Below are 6,733 nucleotides of genomic sequence, written 5' to 3' on the forward strand. Positions count from 1 at the left end.
AACACGACCAATAGGGGAAAATTTGCTAACGCAATCTTGCAGATTCTGGGAGGCTATCTTCCTACCTCTGAAAAACCACAATTCCCTCTCTGTCAAGCCTCTAAATAGCACCATTCTGTTCCATAGATTTACAAAACGAGGAGTCTTTCCTGACAATTTTTTCTCTTAGAGTGCATACCCGATGCATCAGTAAATCCTGTTGGCTCTACTTTCAAATGAGTTCCAGACTCCAGCCACTTCCCACTCTGTCTCTTGTTCCTACCACAGTGCTCAGCACCATCATCTCTCACCTGGATTGTCCACTCCTAACTGGTCTGCTTTTATAATTGCCTCCTCCTCTGGCACCCTCCACTCCCAGCTGAATAATCTTTTCCCCACAGAACTATATCTCGATGTCAGGGTCTTAGCAGGAAACAGATGGCATACACAAACTAAGTAATTTGAAGAGTTTAATAAAGGAACAATTTACAAAAGTAACGGCAGGTTTGAGGGAAATCCAAAAACAATGATGTGGTATCTCAGAGTGCAGGAGGTGGTTACCAGAATCCAGAAGAATACTTGGACCTTACCCAGCCCGAGCTCCTCAATGCCCTTCTTACAGTCCAGTCCCATTTACCCCCGAGCACCCAACCAGAGGAGGAAGGTAAGGAGGGGATCTGGAGGGGCAAATCGTAGGAATCCTTAAAAAATGTAAATCAGAAAATATCCTTTCCTGCTCCAGATCCTCAAATGTGTATTTATCTCAGTCATTAGAGGGGTGTACTTTTCCTCCTCTCCTGGTTTCCTTAAGGAGAGAGCATTACTAAGCACATTCCTGGCTTCTCTCTATCTCTAAACACTCTGCTCCTGGGAAGACAGATTGACTTATCTGATAAGTTTGGGACAAGACGCCAGGCGTGGTACTTCATCCCCCTGGCACTCTCCTCTTGCTCTACCGTCTTGTAACTCTTTCTTGGGCTGCCTCTGCCCCACCAGTGGATGCACTGATCAGTGGTTCTTTCTGCCTAATATTGGGATTCAACATTAGCCAGTCCACTTGGCTAAATAACCCAAAGCAGCATCTAACAACTTCACCTCTATCAGTAATAAAGCTGATGTGTTGATTTCCATCTTTACTTTAAAACAGAGTTTCTTCTGTCATCTACTCATCAAGTATTTTTTGAGAGCCCACTGTACGCCAAGTACTGTTCTACACTGGGCTACATTAAAGAGGGCCAGAAAAAGAAAATCAGGTAAAAATCTCTTGCTTTATTTTACCCATTATTTAAAACCCGGTTGGGGAAGAAGGTACAGCTTATTGGGGATTTCTTCTGAGGCTTCCTGCTTTATTCAGAATGAAGTTCTTTCTTTTTGATGGAGGTACTAGGGAATTGAAGCCAGGACCTCGTGCATGCTAAGCACACACTATACAGCTAAGCTATACTCACTCCCCTAAAGTTCTGATTAAAATAGAGGGTTGTCATCATAGTCTACAAGGCTTTTCCTGATCACTCTCCTTGCTTCCTTCTGTCCTCACCTCCTACTGTACTCCCTTTCTCAGTTGTGTTGGCTTCCTTACTGTTCTTCGAACACACTGTGCACACCTCTTCCTCTGTCCTTTGTACATGCTGTTCCCTCTGCCCAGACCATTCCTCCCCTAGATGTCCATGTGATCTTGGCTCTCAGTTCTGTCAGGTGTCTGTTTAAACGTCATCTTGGTGAGGCCTTTCCCATCCTCCTGTATGAAATGGAACCCCCTTATCTGTCTCTAGTCTTCCTTTATTTCCCATACTCAGTTTTGTTTTGTTTTACAACTATTAACTCATTAATATCAAACCAGATCACTTCATATCAGCCTCTTAAGGTAGGAACTATTATCATTTGCACTTTACAGAGAAAGCAGTTTAAGCACAACAAGATTAGGTAACCTCCCCAAGGTCATAGAACTTTTAAGAGGTGAAGCAGAAGATTTAAACACAGAGTTGTACCCCTGATGAGAATTATAAACTGTGCAGAGCAGGTACTTAGTTTTGTTCATATTCTACCCCAGGGCATAGAATAGTGCGAGGCACTTGGTATAAATGTGTTAATAAATGAAGGAATGATATTATCTGCTTTGTAGAGTTTTGAAGATTAAAAATATTAATACACTTAAAGGGTTTAAATCAGTGCCTGGCACATAGTTAAGCACTCAACAAAGATTAAAAAAACAAAAAACAAGGAAGCTGTCCATAGCTGCCTTCCAGTTAACCTTGGCAGATATTAATGCCCCGTCTCTATCTTATGAGCAGAAATTAGGTGTTGTTACGCATTTTCAACTTAAAATTAGAGGAACAGTTCTCAAGCTTTGTTCAAATCTAGTATTGCCGGACTATGAGCTGGACTAATGTCTTCAGTGCTTAAATCAAAAAATGGAATTTTCCCAACTCAGAAAAATCTCAAATAAGTGGCTAGAGTCTTTAAAATTTTAGATTTTTCTCTTATGATTTTTTCTTTAAACATCAGCTATTGCATCTTATTTGTTGGCTACAAAAGTGAGTGAATAAGTAACAAACAAGTACAAAAAGGAAAAGATGGAAACAGCCCTAATTGGAAACAGCTTTGTTTTATTTAAAAATATAAGATCAAGGGAAGGTTATTTACAGCACCAATGTTGAATAATCTTGAAAAACAAAATAAATGTACACATTTTTATATATTTATATAGATTACCATCCCTAGCTATAGATGCATAGGTAAATCTTTTTGTACTGAACCAGAATAGACATATCTGTATTTTGACATGTGACATACAGAGCACCTTGACTTCCAGGATGTTCTGCTTCCTGAATGAATTATAAAACCATTGAACTTGGAAAGCAAGAATAAAGAAAAAGTGAAAAGCTGGCAAACCCAGCATCAGAGATTTCCCAGTGGCTCACTCATCACTGAAGTGAGGAAACCCACAAGGACTTTAGTAGAACTGTATTTCCAGTGTAATTTTTGGTCTGAAGTTTCTTCTCCACCCACATCAAATTCCCTCAAATGTTTAGAGTGCCAAGAAATGCAGTTCTACAGTATTGCTCAGACACTATAAAGATTACTCAAAGGTCATTTTTTAAAAAATATAACTAATCAAGAAAATCATGATTTCCTCCTCCCACTGGTAAATCTTATCAAAGAATAGCCAAAGTCCATTTTTTTAGAAGTTATCCTGTAGCCTAGTATTATCTGGCTTTATTGTTTTTGCAAAGTAATAATCTCAATGCAGGCACTGGATGGCAAGGAAAAGTTTGTAGCTTAAGAGTAAAAATGTGAAAATAACATGTCATTTGAAGGACCTAATTATGCTTTTGGAAAGAGCACTAAACTGTAGCTATTTTCATTAGTGGGCATTGACTGTGCAAATTCCCACTTCAATCGGGCCTTGCCATTGCCCCCAAACCATGCCCTTTGTGTAAATATTAGTGCAATTTCCACCACAGGCATAAATCATGGTGATATTAACCAGATCTCCTTGAACGGTTCCACTGAGTTCCTCCTGGCTGTAATGAATCTCACCCAGCAGTCAGCTGAAACATGTTTATTTTAAAATATTTAAACATTTACTTGGTGCAAAATAAGGGAGCAGCAGCAGCAGCCTATTTCGCGGCAATTTTCTTAGCAGAAAGAGGAAAAATAGAGGTTAGGCATTTACAGTAACTCTTCCTTACCTCACGGAAAGACACATTCCAAATCTAAAAAAGGGGAAGATTTAAAATTCCCCCCCCCACACACACAAAAAAGTTACAAAATCATTTCTCAAAAGAACCAAACCAAAACTAAACAAAACCTCAAAACTTGGAATGCCCCTTTCCCTGATGTTCCTTTCCTCGTCGGTGTTGGCGTTCCATTTCTCTCTTCACTGTATCTTTCATCGTGGTAAAGCCTCTTAGATCCTCACTATGTATTAATTAAAAAAAAAAAGTCTCTCCTGCAGGCAGTGTTATTGGAACCTGTATCTCCCCTGTACCCACTAGGCGACCCTAGGAGTAATTTGTCGCTCTAGTGGAATGACTCCTGCTCACTCCGGGAACAAGCTGGGCTCTCCCAGGCAAACAGCAAGACAGGTTAGCAGGTCTCTGCTTCAGACTTGGGCCCACTCTATCTTCCTGGGATGGTTTCCACATCTAAGAAAGTGGTGCATGACGTGCTTCCGAAAAATGTACATAGATAGAACTGGAACTGAGAATCCCTTTTCAAAATATGGAAAAAGATAAAATATTGCAAGCAGCCTCTTACTGTGAGCCTTGTCTTGTGACCACACTATTCAGCTGCTTCTCACTGGTGCTCAGCTTCATGGAAGATGTGACTCAGCTTTTGTTGCATTTTAAACACATCTGGTCACATTACACAACAAAATACACAGATATTTGCATATCTCCAAGCCAATCTAGCCTCATGTATTTGTGGCTCATACAGCAAACAGCCCATTCTGTTGCACTGCGACCTTGTCTGGAACATTACACAAATGTAAACCTCAGTCTGTTTGAAGATAATGCATAAATGTCATTTTTGCCCATGCCTCCACTTATTAAAAGCTGTGGACTTCTTTTAAAAGTTATGTAAAAATAACCTCTATGTTCCTACAGGGAATGTAGAAGAATAGAAGGCTGGAGTTAGCATTTCTAAAAAATAAAAGTTAGGAACGGTGCACTTGCAGTATCCTTACAAAGACGCTGATGATTATAGTGAGTTTGGAAACTGCATTTGTAGTGTGTGATTGGCTTTGGCAATGAATGCGGAGGTTTCTAAAATTCTGTTGCTGTGCTAATACTTGGACCACATCAGGCAGTTGCACACTAGCTTCGAGAAAACTTGCAACACAAATTCATATTCTGCATTTGTGCACCCTGAATTATAAGATATATTTTAACATCCAAACTCAAGAGTAGTCTCTGTTTTTTAAAGATGACAGTTGACTTGGCCAGGACTAGTAACTCAATTTCATTTTTAAGCTAAAAATGGGCTTATCTCCATTATTTCATATAGTTCATAAAACTTTGACAGTGAGGGACATAGTATAGCATATAACATGGCATCCTTACATTTGTGGATGAAAATAAGGATGGGAAGAAAATAAATGTTCAGTACTACTTACCGGTGAAGGATTTCTCTATTTTCCACCTCCTCACATCCAGTCTACCACAAAGTCCTGTCTACTCTACATTAAAGATCTACCTCTCATCTTCTTTGTTCCCTTCCCACAGGTCTAGTTACCATCCTCTCAGCTGGACTGGTGCAGAGACCCTGACTTTCTTCCCAAACTTATACTCCCCCTGCCCCAACCTTAATCTCTTCTGCACCCAACTGCCAAAGAAATATTTAAAAAATTTAAGTCAGATTACCTGACTCTTAAAACCAAAGGCATCCCATTGCACTTCGAGTAAAATCCGTTCCCCCTGCTTGGCCCACTTTGTGCTACATCCTCTGGCTCCCCACGACCTACCACGCTGCTTCTCACACTCTGTGTCCCAGCCACGCCCTAGCCTTTCCCCTGTTTCTCTCATGTGCCAATCATTTGCCACTCTCTTTGCACTGGAACAATCATCCTTCTCATTTTTTAAGTCACACTAAGTACTAAATGCTGACTGTAATGTCGAAGAGCAAAGTTATTGCTTAGCCATTCCGTTTTCTTTGAGCCACTGGGTAGATAATGCTGGTTCACCATGCTCTGTCTTCCCCTCCCTCTTGGGCACACAGGAGACTACTTCCCAGCCCACGTGTAGCCAGTTGAGGCCATATGACCAGAGCTAGCCTGTGAAATGTGAGCAGGAAGAGGATGTGTCACTTCTGGGCAGAGGCAGGGGGGCAGCTGATTTTTACATGAGTGATTTCCCATCGTCATCCAGGTCTTGGTTCAAATGTCACCCACTCAGGGACATTTCACCTCCAGCCCAGTCACTTTGCCCACATGACCCCCTTTTTTTTTCCCTATCTCCATTATGATTTACTATTTGAAGTCATTTGTGTGTTTATTTAGTGTCCTCCCTTCCACTAAAAATATTAAAATAATAAGTTTTATAAGACGGAGACCTTTTTAATCTTTTGTACTGTATTACCTCCTATGCCTAGTACAGTGGCCAGCACATAGCGGTGCTCAAGAAATATGTGGTACATGTGTGAACGGAGTGGAAATAACATTTGACCCAGTCCGTCATCAAGATCTCAAATATGATAATAGGCAAACCTCATAGTCAATCATTAATCCACTCATTCATCCACCCCTCATGAATTCATTCAACATCTTTCACTGAGTACCTATTCTGAGGCAAGCATGTACATACTAGACAATGTGAAAGTGAAGAAAATTGGGTCCAAGCCTTTGAGAAGCTCATATCATGGTGGGACAATCAGACATGTGAGGATGTAATTACGATACTGTGTAGTACGTGGTAAAATACAGATCAGTGCAAAACGCTGTGTGAGTGTGGGAGTGACACGGAGATTCCTCATGTCCATTGGTTCTGAAATATTTAATGAAAGATTTCACTAACAATACTCAATTATATGTTATCCAGTATTTTTACATAGTAAAAGTGCTAAATTGTGTAGCTTATGTTCTACTGTGATTTCAATGATCCTTCAGATATCCTCAGAAAAGCATAACAAGCCTAATTTAATAAGATGTGAAGAGTAGTTTGTCAAATTCAAATTTAAATGACATGTCACTTATTTTAGTAGAAGAGCTGTCCTGGTTGTATCCATAGAGTAGGACTGTCACTATGCCTGGGCT

Source organism: Camelus ferus, chromosome 3 (assembly GCF_009834535.1).
Source record: "Camelus ferus isolate YT-003-E chromosome 3, BCGSAC_Cfer_1.0, whole genome shotgun sequence".
Classification (NCBI taxonomy): domain Eukaryota; kingdom Metazoa; phylum Chordata; class Mammalia; order Artiodactyla; family Camelidae; genus Camelus; species Camelus ferus.